Raw genomic sequence first — 12,653 nt, 5'->3', positions numbered from 1 at the left:
ATTATGGGAGAGTGAGCTCAGTCTCTCATTACACAGCAATCGTTCCAGCCTTTCCCCCACTGAAGTAAGATCTTCACAAACATGTGGCGCCGGAGATGCTTCATCAGATGACTGGTCATCCTCCTCTCCAATGTTGTCTGTTATTTCATTGATTACACCTCTTATCATTTGGAGGTCCTCTGAATCATCCAAATCAACAGATTGTGCAAGTTCCTCCAGAACAAAACCAAGCACCTTGTTAATGGCTTCTTCATTGTCTTTGTCTTCAGCTTTGGAGTGTGCGAGTTGGTGCTTGGCAAACATATTTGTTAATTTTCTCCTGAAGCTCTGGAAGGTTTTGCCAGTTTTGGACCAGATTTTCACATCAGCATCTTCAGTTGTTTGAGAGATGCTCTCTGATGGTTCTATATCAGTATCAATGCATTCCTCCATGTCAGAGCATGGGCTTGCTGGAGTATCAGGGATGTCTGTGGCTTCCAGAAGTTCCTGCACAACATTAGTCACTTCTGTGACTAAATCAGAAGCAGCATTCTGAGCCTCCAGGGGAGACATTTGTGGGTCTGCCTTGGATATGAAAGCACTCACAAGGTTTGCAGTTTTACTTTGAAACCCATCCTCTGAGAGTTTCTGGCTAAGCTTTGTAGGTGAAGGGACTGTTTCTTCAGTGTAATCCTCATCACCAAGTCTTTGAATAAGTGACTCAGGAGAGGCAAAATAAGCTTCAAGCTGCATTATCATATTTTTGTCTTCAGTTGAGACAGCAGGTGATGTATCACACTCTGCATTTTCACCCACCATCTCGTCTTTGTATAAAGTCCAAACCTTAATCAGAACTTCGTTGGTCGTGTTCTTGAGATCAACCAGTGGGTGGATGCAGTGCTCTTCTGAAGGGAGATGCTCACACTCACTGTTCGAATTTTGTTTTTCTGTTGGTTTTTTTAGTAGTCGTTTGTCCAAGCACTTGATTTGAGCAAAAAAATCTTCCATCTTGTTTAGTAGATTTTGATGCAGTCTTGACGCTTTAGTGAAGAAATTCCCCTTATGTGGCTTGTCACATTCCATCTTTACTGAATGCATAGACTCGACACAACCCTGCAGGTCAGTCACAAACTGATTTACCATGATTGATGCAGCAGACTCTATATCTACGTTAGGTGTGTCTGTGTCAGTGTCAGAGGCCTCTGTTTCCACTGGAAGGAAAAAGAAAGAGCTCAACTGAACCCTTTCTTGCCAATCATGATGATCCAGTGTACCAATGGAATTATGCCTTCTGACTGTTTTAAGCACGGCTTCACTTACGGCCCAAAGAGCATTTGTTTGAAACACTTTGCCAGACAGTGTCTGAAGACTTGCCAAAGAAGAGGACTTTCCGACAGTTGAATCGGAAGTCCTTTTGACATTCTCAAATGAATACTTGCTGGAGTGATCACTGCTGCTGTCTAAGGTCATTGAAGAGCTTGAAGAGATCCAATCCTCCAATTGGAAAATTACTTTTTCCACAAATGTGTTAGCAGGTGCACTGGAGGGTAAACATGGATCCTCAGCCTCCTTAGACAAGAGGGTGGTAAGGACCCCTTTCAAGGCATCTCTTGTGCATTCATCAAGTTGAGTCTGAGTCAATTGGAATTCACCTAAAGCCACACCATGTGTTCCATCACTATGTACCTTCCTGAGCAGTGGCCTGGTACAGGGCTGCAACTGTTCGCTACAAGTACTGGTTGGTTGCACACCTGAGTGTTGAGGGTACTGCGTTGAACAAACATCCACAACCTGCTGGGCCTCTGTTGTCTCAATATCAGGGGTTGACATGCCTTTGCGCCACAGAATCAGTGGGCTCTTGAAAAACTCCTTTAACTTTAGTTGGACTTTGTCGTAAAGCCCTTTGGCCGCTTCAACAATCTGATTCTTGGGCGCATGTGGTACCACCGAGGGCTTGTCAGATTTTCTCTCACTTGCTGTTTCCTCATTTATAAATGACTCTCTTGCATATTCAGTGGATTCTACTATAGATGTAATCTCCTCCACAAATGCTTCGACAATCATGGAACCAACAGAATAAACTGGAAGAGGAGAGTGGCCACCACATTCCTTTTTGTTGTCACCCTCAAGAACAAAGCCAGATGAAAAACAAGGTCCAGCTGAGGACGTGGAATGCACAACTTTGACCTTTTCAGTGAGAACATCACTGACAGCCTTCTTTGCCTTTGTGCAGAATTGGTCTCTGGATAGCCTCTCCAATATAATCCTTGAACCTGGGCCTAAATTCGGGCCAAGCTTTTCTTCCACACAAACATCAAGCTCACCAAGGACATTACCAGGTGCAAGAATGTTGTTTGTGGAAACACTTTGGCAAGCCAGAATTTTAACAGCCGTCTTCATGGTCGTTAGTACTTTTTTAGCAGGATGGTTCTTTTCATTTCCATCCAAACATGTTTCCATTTCATGTATGATGGTAGTCAATGCCTTTGCAGTAGTTGAGACCAATACAGAATTGTCTTCCAAAAGAGAAGAAACCTGGGGTTTTGAGGGCTTCTGTTGTTGAGCCATGAACTTCAAAGACATATTTTTCATCATTTCAATGCTCTTGGGGTTTTTAAGTGACAGTGCACATCTTGAGTTGTGCAGATCTGGCCCGGTCTCGGTGAAGGTTGAAGCTATTGTATGAGTGACTTCTGTCACAATGGTGTCGATCCATTCTTCTGAAGCTGGAGTCAAGCCAGCTTCATTCAATTTAGTAAGATTCCTCTGGATGTTGTGTAGGATGTGTTCCTTTTTGATGCCATGCTGGGGTAAAGCAGTCTGCAGGGAGGTGCTGGACCTTCAGAAGATCACAATAGTTGGTTGTTAGTTCATAACATTTCCTACAGCCTCAAATGTTTTATTTATAAGTATATATAGCACAGAAGCGTAAGCAAAAATACATCAGTTCACAAACAGGTACGGCTTTCACCTCAGTCGATCTGCCAGGCCATTGGCTTTGGCACAACATACCTCTTTCCAGAAGAACTGTGTGAGCTCATGGGTGGCTCATCACAGGATCTTACAGATGACCTGCTACCTGTTTTATGGATGACCTCGGTCAAGACCCCCTTATCAACTTCAAGGACATCCAGATCATCTTCAATGAAAATTATAGATGGGTTGTTTGGACTGGTGCCGATGATGTTTGCATAGCCATGGCTCTCATCTGGTACCGTCAACAATCCCGGGTCTTCTCCTAGCCTTCTGGCAAGGCTTGGTAGAATGATTTTTAGAGCACTCAAAGTAACATGCTTAGCTACAGTCACGCACACTGTGAGAAATTGTGTCTTTGTCACCTGTTTTGAATGGGGAGAAAACATTTGATTTTGTCTCCACACTGCAACGCAAGATTTCAGATCAGGGAAAAAAACAGCAGTTAAGTTAAATTATACTTACAGGGTTGCTCATAGCATCGGCAAATGATTCCCATTCCCTTCAGAGAAAAAACATTCAAATTATTGATTATTGACTGTGTTACTAAAACACCTGTTAGAGCAAGATATTCAGGTAGATACAAATCTATTATGTACTGCACTGTGAGTCACTTTTTTAAGTACATATGCAAAATTAATTAAATAATGAGTTTACTGCTATGGCTATCTACAATGGTACAGTATGTATTGTGGACACATAAAGAGGGTAACTTACTCCTCACTGAGATCCATAATATACTCATAAAATGGCATCATCTCCATCTGGATCCTGGAGGTGGAAAGTAAGTGCTGGACTCCCAACTGAGCCTCTGTTGCTGTGGGCTCTGGGGAGGCTGGCTGAACTGCAGATGGAGAAGCTGAATAACATTAACAGATTATTAACAAATGTTATTAGCATAGGTGAATTGTTAAGTTATAATGGAAAGGAAAGACTAGGACATCTAACCATCATTAGTTGTGATGCTTCTCTCCTCCGGTACAGTTGCATCCTCATTAGAATCCATTATCTTCTGAAAGACAAGAATATTCCTTATTTTAAACCTGCAGCTATCTAGTGCCTTTAAAGGAACAGCATACATGACTTTTAAAGGCATATAGATGTTGATGAACATATTCATATTTTAATTGTAATATGGTAATGTCAAGGAAATATTATGCCCTTGGTCCAGGCTGTTGCCCTATATCAACCACAATGACCACTGGTAGTAACTGCCTTGACAACCACAACTGCACTAGTAACTTCCATGGCAACCCTCTGTTGCCACAGAAACTTTGAAAGTAACAACCTAGCAAACAAGCAACAGAATCAATTATCTGTAAATTAACCCATTTATTATTTACCATTTCATAGTAACTGTGGTACATACCACTGTAGTATATATACTGCCAAATCCCATAACTATCCATAACCATATACCAAAGCTATTACAATGTAGTATATCAATTTCACACCCAAACTCTAAAACATCAGTTTAATAGGTTTGGTTGTCATAACTAAATAGCCTTCAGCCAGCAAGTTAATTACATTAAAGGTTCTCAATGTGAAATTGGGAACTCAATGAGCAACAAGCTGTATTTTGATTTTGAAGTCTGGTCGGTATATGCAAATTTGGTCTGAATTGCTTAGATTTTGGTCAAATTGTGGTTACTAAATAGCGCAGTAAGTACATTCATTGTGTTTAATTAAAAAGCTAGCTCCTGCAAGTTGTTCCACATACCTTTTCATTTGAATATCATCCCATTTTATAATGCTGTAGGCTAACCAGTTCTGGTCGCTTGCAGTCATAAACTAATGAACTGAAACTGAACTGAAATGGACTTCTTCAGTAAGGCACTGTATGATGTCACATTTGTGGCTTTGTGACATCATAGCAGTTACATGATGTCATTAAACAGGGTGTGGCCTTGTGTAAGAAAATATTTCTAGGTCACCCAAGACTAGAATGTAACATTGATTTAACTCCTAACAATAGTTCCACTGGTCCAATTTTGGAGATGAACGCTTCCCTTGTTGTGTACAATTGGCATTCATTTTCTTATTGATCATTTTGCCCAAATTTTGGTGCTGAATGCATGTAACTTTCAGAGTGTTTCAAAAGCCAATTATCTTTGTTGAGATGAAAAGAAAAACCTATTATTATGTCACTTTAAATATTACATAATAAAGTAGATTTACTATAGGTGTACTGATGTAGGCTATTGGCAAATATGCTGTACAAATGACTGAACTTGAAGTTAGAGATGGCATAAAATGGAATTGGACCTTGTCATCTAATGAGAACAGAGGGTATCAACTTTGGTCTGTCAAAACATGGCCAGATGCTAATTTAGAAGCCCATTAACCCAGAATAAAATGGCCCATTTTGTTATATCTAGCGCCCCCTCATGGCTATCTGGCACATACATGAATAATTAAGTGAATTTTACATTGATTGGCTACATTACTGGCAAAGGCTGTTCACATAGTCTCCAGCAACTTCTACCTCCATCTCCAACTAGAAGTGGTAACTAACTTGTGGAGGGAGTCGGTTATAGAGGGATGATTTTTGTCACGTTTATATTTACTTTACAGTCTGTCTTTGTTCTGATTTGTCTATTTTTTGTGGTCATTTCAAAGTCTGAGATTTGCATATGAAGTAGAAAACAACAGGATATGCTAAGATTATGGGATTGGAACTATTTTTGGGGGTGGTGGATGAGCAAAATCTAAATGAACTAGGCTATAAGGTAAGGTAAGGTAAGGTAATTTATTTATATAGCTACAGAAAACCCAATTTAATGTATTGAAACATCATTAGCTTTAAATGGAACTGTTGTAAATATGTCACTCATGTTCATAGCATTGGATATAGGCTCATTCATGACTTTTACCTGTGGTACTAATGCCTACGGCCGAACCACAGCCGTGGGTGTATCCATTACTAACCCCACTCTAGCTCAAGCCATGTTGCTTAACATTAATTGTGTAATTAAAAAGCTAGCTCCTGAAAGTTGTTTCACATACCTTTTCGTTTGAAATGTCATCCCATTTTATCATATGCAGTAGGCTAACCAGTTCTGGTTGCCTGCACTGTAGCCTAATGAACTGAAACTGAACTGAAATGGACTTCTTCAGTAAGACACTGTATGTCACATTGTGGCTTTATGACATCAGCAGCAGCAGTTACATGATGTCATTAAACAGGGTGTGGCCTTGTGTAAAGGAAATCTTTTTAGGTCACCCAAGATTGTGCTGTTGGATCTGGGGCTAGATGTATTTCCCCAGCTTCACCCGCTGGGACCTGTTGGTGAGAAAGTCCATAATCCACCTGCAGGGGCCTGTAGCTGGGAGAGCTGGCGCTCCAGGATAGAAGGGATGATGGTGTTAAATGCCGAGCTGAAGTCCACAAACAGAATCCTAGCGTAGTTCCCTGTAGTGTCCAGGTGTTCCAGCACATAATGCATAGCCATGTTCACAGCGTCATCCGTGGACCTATTGGCTCTGTACGCAAACTGCAGGGAATCCAGTGCAGGATCAGTGATGGGCTTCAGATGGGCCAGGACAAGGCGCTCCAGCACCTTCATGACAACAGAAGTCAGGGCGACAGGTCTGTAGTCGTTGAGGCCGGAGACCTTGGCCTTCTTGGGGATGGGGATGATGACTGAAGCCTTGAAGCATGTTGGGACACGGCACAGCTCCAGAGAGGTGTTGAAGATGTTGGTAAACGCTGGAGCCAGCTGGTCAGCACAGTGCTTCAGGGCCGATGAGGAGACGGAGTCCGGGCCAGCCGCCTTGCGAGGATTCTGACTCCTGAACAGCCGTCTCACCTATGTTATTCCCTTAACTAAGATTAGTTGATACATACCTCTCACGTTTCAATGCTTGCACTCACTGGCTCTGGTGCGCAGCGCTACTTTGATAGCACTTAGCTAACCCAGTTCATTCATTAGGATCCAAACAGAGATGAATTTAGAAACGACCAAACATCTCCATGTTTTCCCTATTCAAATACAGTAACACGGGTAGTCACACGACCAAGTATGGTGAGACAAAATGAAACGTGGTGCATTTCTAAGCAGGTAAGAGGGATAACTATATTGTGTGGCTGAATAACACTTGGGAGCACTTCAACTCGGCGCAGTAATATCATCACTCTTGCACTTTCACTTTCAGTGTTCCTTTAAAACAAATATGCTGATTAGCCACTATGATTCTATGAAACCAGACGATTAGATGGAACTTGATTAAATCTACATTTTAATTTTTTGTTGACATAAATAACAGCATAAATAACAATAGCCCCTTTCACATTTAGAAACGATACATTAGCGTTTAAGAAATAGCGGGTTCAGGGGATTTCGCAATGTGAAAGGTAGACGTGTTTTGGTCCCGGGGTTGTTTGAAGCCGGTTTCAGACAAAGCCATTAGTCTAGTAGGAAGGGGGGGGTCCCATGCACCCGAAAGATATATCTTTTAACATCGTTTTTTGTAATCCTTGGTGTCTAGTTAATGGATTTTTTTCTCCTCAACGCCAATTATTGTCCCATGTATGTTTTTTTTAACCATTTATTATGGCGGGCCTGGATTTTTCATGAAAACTTAAAATCAACAAAACTCCTGAACTATACATCCCACAGACACCATTCAACCCATTTTATTTTGTCTTTTCATGGGGAATTTAGAAAAAAAAAGATTCCCATGATTAGGTCATGTCTGATGCTTAACAGCTCAAGTAAACACAAAAAAGGCTAAAATTTGCCTAAAATAAACTGCATAAACTCCTCCCCTGTACACCCCATTAACATTTTTTTTTCAAACTTTTGTGTTTTGCAATCTTCAAGATGTACATGAAACAGAAGTTAATGAAATCCACTTGAAATATTGTCACATGTATGTTTATTCTGGCTAAATGGTTGTCATCCTGAATTTCCACAAATGCAAAAAAAGAGAGGGTACATGCAACCTAATGTCTTAACTATACATTGTGTAGAGGTAAATGACCCAGTCTTTGGGTCCACATTCACATGAGGTATTAATGGAGATGGATAGTGACATGATTGGATGATTTATGGATCAAGTATAACAAATAAATGCTTAAATGTAGAAAAATTATTAGGCGGAATTGGGCCAGAGGAGCTAAGAAAAAAGTCATATTTCATTCCAACTCTTATATCTGTAATGATCTAGGTGTCTATTAAGGTACACATCATCACTGGTTCTGAACACAAACTATAAAATTCTAAGCCACACCCTTTAAATTATTCTGGCAGTTCATTTAGACGCTGATATAAAGGTTGAGACGGTTATTTGATTTTTTACCAGTTTGATGTAGGCTAGCCTAGAAATCTAGATGCACTCTAGCGGCAAAACATATTTTTTTACCTAGCGGGATGGTCTAGCGTCACACCGTTAAGGCAATCCTGCGTCCGACACCAAGTCAGTCAGAATGTGAAAGGGGCTAATGAGAAATATGAAAAGCGCTGTTATTTCAGGACCATAGACAGCGCTAATTGGACAATGTCAAGAGATTGACATTGATTGATCGATTGATTGATTGAACCTTACAGCTCGCTGTACAAAATAAACTAGGCTAAGTTAGTTACATTCTTACAATCAATACAAAAGAAGGATAGGACACATGGCTTTCTTAACAAACCTTTGAAGGTTAGGCTAAGATTTCCTTGGTTTTGGTTTGGTTTGGTTTTTAGTGACCAAAAATCAAAGTTGGGCCTAACACCGTGTCCTAACCGGATCCAAGCGAGCGACTGTCAATATTGTCTGTCTACACTGAATCCGTTAAATATGCCATTGTGTTGCGTCACGGGATTCCATATTTCTCATTCAGAATATAGGCCAGTCAATCTAGCGTTTGACCCATAACTAATTGCAATAGTAATCATTCCAAGTTTTTTGTGACCCCTAGGTATATCTAATTAACATATAAAAAATCTACCCATTTATATTTAGTGGAACATACTTTTTTTCAATGTCAAAGGTAGCAATTTCCAATGCATTTTGCCATTGGGATTTACTACTGGTGAAATGGGTAACATTTTAAACTATAGATATCAAATTGAAACTTTCACAGTTGTTTACTCACATTAAGGCAAAGGTTTTTTGTATTGCAAGTTTTCTGAAATGTGATGTTTAGATATGCAAATGAGACCAGTTTTACTTAAAAATGCAACAATTTGCATATATTTCTAGAAAACTGAATCTGAACAATAGGTACAGTCAGCTTCAAAATAATTGCTACATTTTGCTTCTATATTGTATACCAAAAGCCTATGCAAAGGGAATATTAGATATTACTTCATATCACCTCAGAAATGAGGAAATCAAGTCGAGTCAAAATCAATGCGTTTCAATGGAAGTACATTATAGAACAAATGATTGTCAATGATATGGTATGATGGAAGTATGTCAGTGCATGCCAACTCACTTGATATGTTGTCTAAAGGTCAATATCTTCCTTATGTGACTTGGCATGTGACTTGAGATACTTCCATCATACCATATCATTGACAATCATTTGTTCTATAATGTACTTCCATTGAAACGCATTGATTTTGACGTGACTTGATTTCCTCATTTCTGAGGTGATATGAAGTGATATCTAATATTCCCTTTGCATAGGCTTTTGGTATCCAATATAGAAGCAAAATGCAGCAATTATTTTGAAGTTGACTGTACCTATTGTTCAGATTTAGCTTTCTAGAAATATATGCAAATTATTGCATATTTAAGTAAAACTGGTCTCATTTGCATATCTAAACATCACATTTCAAAAAACTTGCAACACAAAAAACCTTTGCCTTAATGGGAGTAAACAACTGTGAAAGTTTCAATTTGATATCTATAGTTTAAAATTTTACCCATTTCACCTGTAGTAAAATGCATTGGAAATTGCTACCTTTGACCTTGAATAAAAGTATGTTCCACTAAATATAAATGGGTAGATTTTTTATATGTGATGCAGGAGGGTTTAAGAATCAATAAAAAGTATGAACCATTACAATTGCAATTAGTTTAAGTTTTGGCCCTTTTTTGAGCTAGATTGACTGGCCTAATAGTAGAGCAATGCGAGCGAAAAAAGTTCTCTTAAAAACGTTGCACTGCTTGCGTCGCTTCAGTCTGGACACTCCAATTGAAAACAATGGAATTTAATAGCTAATGTTCACACGCATCGCGTTCGGTTAGGACAAGGTGTTAGACATTTCCTTTGAGAAGAGCTAGACTCTACTTGAATGTAACATTGAGCCCCTGCTTGTGGTGTATACTGTATGTGACACCAATGACATATTTTAGCCATTCAATGCAAACTATGTTTATTGGAATATTAATGAATTGCCTCTGGGCATATCTTGGTGGATTTTCTGGATAAACTGGAGATGATTCTAGAGAAAAAGCCCCTGCGAGGTTTCATCTCTGGCGAAGCAGATGTGGTCGTGTCACTTGAGGCAACTGGTGGAACACAAGGTAAGCAGCCTGCACATAGGACAGCTATGGAATACAAAAGTTATGGTCAGGTCGACATTTTACCAGCCATCTTGTAGTTTTTGTAATTTTGTATGCAAAATTATATTTGCGATCATCAATGACCAGCGTCTTACTTGGATCAGCATGATCAGAGGTTGGATCCAAGTTCTGGTCCATACTGGTGGACTGTGCCTTTCTATTACCTGATTTCTGATAAATAATAATAATATACAATGAAGTGACTCAAACATGGCAAAAGGGTAATTGTCTACGGTTTAAACAAAACAGTAATTGTAGTAGGTTATGTCTATTAAAGATATTTTACCTTCAGACTGATATCAAAAAAGGCCTTGATTTTGGAGATTTTTGGGAACCGAAGTGTCCGCTTCTTGATCTTCTCTTCCTTTGAGTTTGGCGTATCAGTGAACTCACGTGTTAGAGATGTGACCAGACACTTCTCAAAGCACGGATCCTCTGACATCATTGCCTTCAGGAGATTCTCCTTGCCGCCAAACTCATGCCGGAGATCATTGTAAATGACTTTAAAGACTTTTCTGATTCTCACGTCATGTGGACATTTTTTCTTCCTTTTTGCGATGCCCAAGGCAGCATCAATTTCTGGTATTATCCTGCCAATTAGCACTCTAGATATGTCCAACATATCATCAGTGAGTGACTCTTGATCCTTCAACTTGGAAAGTAGTCTAACAACTAATATAGAGACCAAGTTGGAGTACTCATCTGAGGTTGAGTCCATTGGGTTCAGTGAGGGATAAGATGAACCCATAACAATATCCTCTTTCACTGAAATCTGTGTCGGATCACCTGAAGAAGGTCTGCTAAAAAGACGCACACTATCAGGTGTTGGCTGCTGGTCTGTTTGCTCCTCTGATTCACCTGTTGTTTGCAGATTCGGGGCTAGCAGGATCATCACATTACTTGCCATGACTGTGGGAAGATCTTGTAATGTGCTCTGCAGTATATGTGAGGGAGACCTCCAGGCACCTTGGGGTACTACGTCTGACAAAGAATGTAGAAAACAGGGGCAAGATGAAGAGGACGAAGCATGTTGGAAAACTCCTCCAACATCCATTTTCCAAGGTGATGGAATGTTGAAGCATGGAAGGAGAAAATGCTTCACTGTCTCCTCAGCATACAACTTAACAAACTGTCTGACGATATCTTTTTTGGGGAATTTGCCACTCTGTCCCATGTTCAAAAGAAGAGAATCAGAGACTGACTTTGTGGCCGTCATTCCTTTTTGGTCCTTGATGTAAAGATGGTGGATCAGATTGCTAAGAGTGTGGGAGAGTGAGCTCAGTTTCTCATTAGAGAGCAATCTTTCCAGCCTTTCCCCCACCGAGGTAAGGTCCTGAGTGGGTGTGAGAGAGTCATTCTGTACCAGCTCAGCAGAGACGGTGTTTGCAATGTTGATGATGGAATCACGAGAGATTGGAGAGGACTCATTTTCATCCATATCACTCATGCCAATACAAACATGTGGCACCGGAGCTGCTTCAGCAGATGTCTGGTCATCCTCCTCTCCTATGTTGTCTGTTATGTCATTGACTATACCCCCTATCATTTGGAGGTCCTCTGAATTATCCAAATCAACTGATTGTGCAAGTTCCTCCAGAATAAAACCAAGCACCTTGTTAATGGCTTCTTCATTGTCCTTGTCCTCAGCTTTGGGGTGTGCGAGGTGGTGCTTGGCAAACATATTTGTTAATTTTCTTGTGAAGCTCTGGAAGGTTTTGCAAGTTTTGGACCAGATTTTCACATCAGCATCTTCAGTTGTTTGAGAGACGCTCTCTGAAGGTTCTATGTCGTTATCAATGCATTCTTTCATGTCAGAGCATGGGCTTGCTGGAGTATCAGGGATGTCTGTGGCTTCCAGAAGTTCCTGCACAACATTAGTCACTTCTGTGACTAAATCAGAAGCAGCATTCTGAGCCTCCAGGGGAGACATTTGTGGGTCTGCCTTGGATATGAAAGCACTCACAAGGTTTGCAGTTTTACTTTGAAACCCATCCTCTGAGAGTTTCTGGCTAAGCTTTGTAGGTGAAGGGACTGTTTCATCAGTGTAATCCTCATCACCAAGTCTTTGAACAGGTGACTCAGGAGAGGCCAAATAAGCTTCAAGCTGCATTACTATATGTTTATCTTCAGTTGAGACAGCAGGTGATGTATCACACTCTGAATTTTCACCCACCATGTCCTCTTTGTATAAAGTCAAAACC

This window comes from Sardina pilchardus, chromosome 24, assembly GCF_963854185.1.
Source record: "Sardina pilchardus chromosome 24, fSarPil1.1, whole genome shotgun sequence".
Taxonomy (NCBI): domain Eukaryota; kingdom Metazoa; phylum Chordata; class Actinopteri; order Clupeiformes; family Clupeidae; genus Sardina; species Sardina pilchardus.
Note: the sequence above shows the minus strand (reverse complement) of the source record.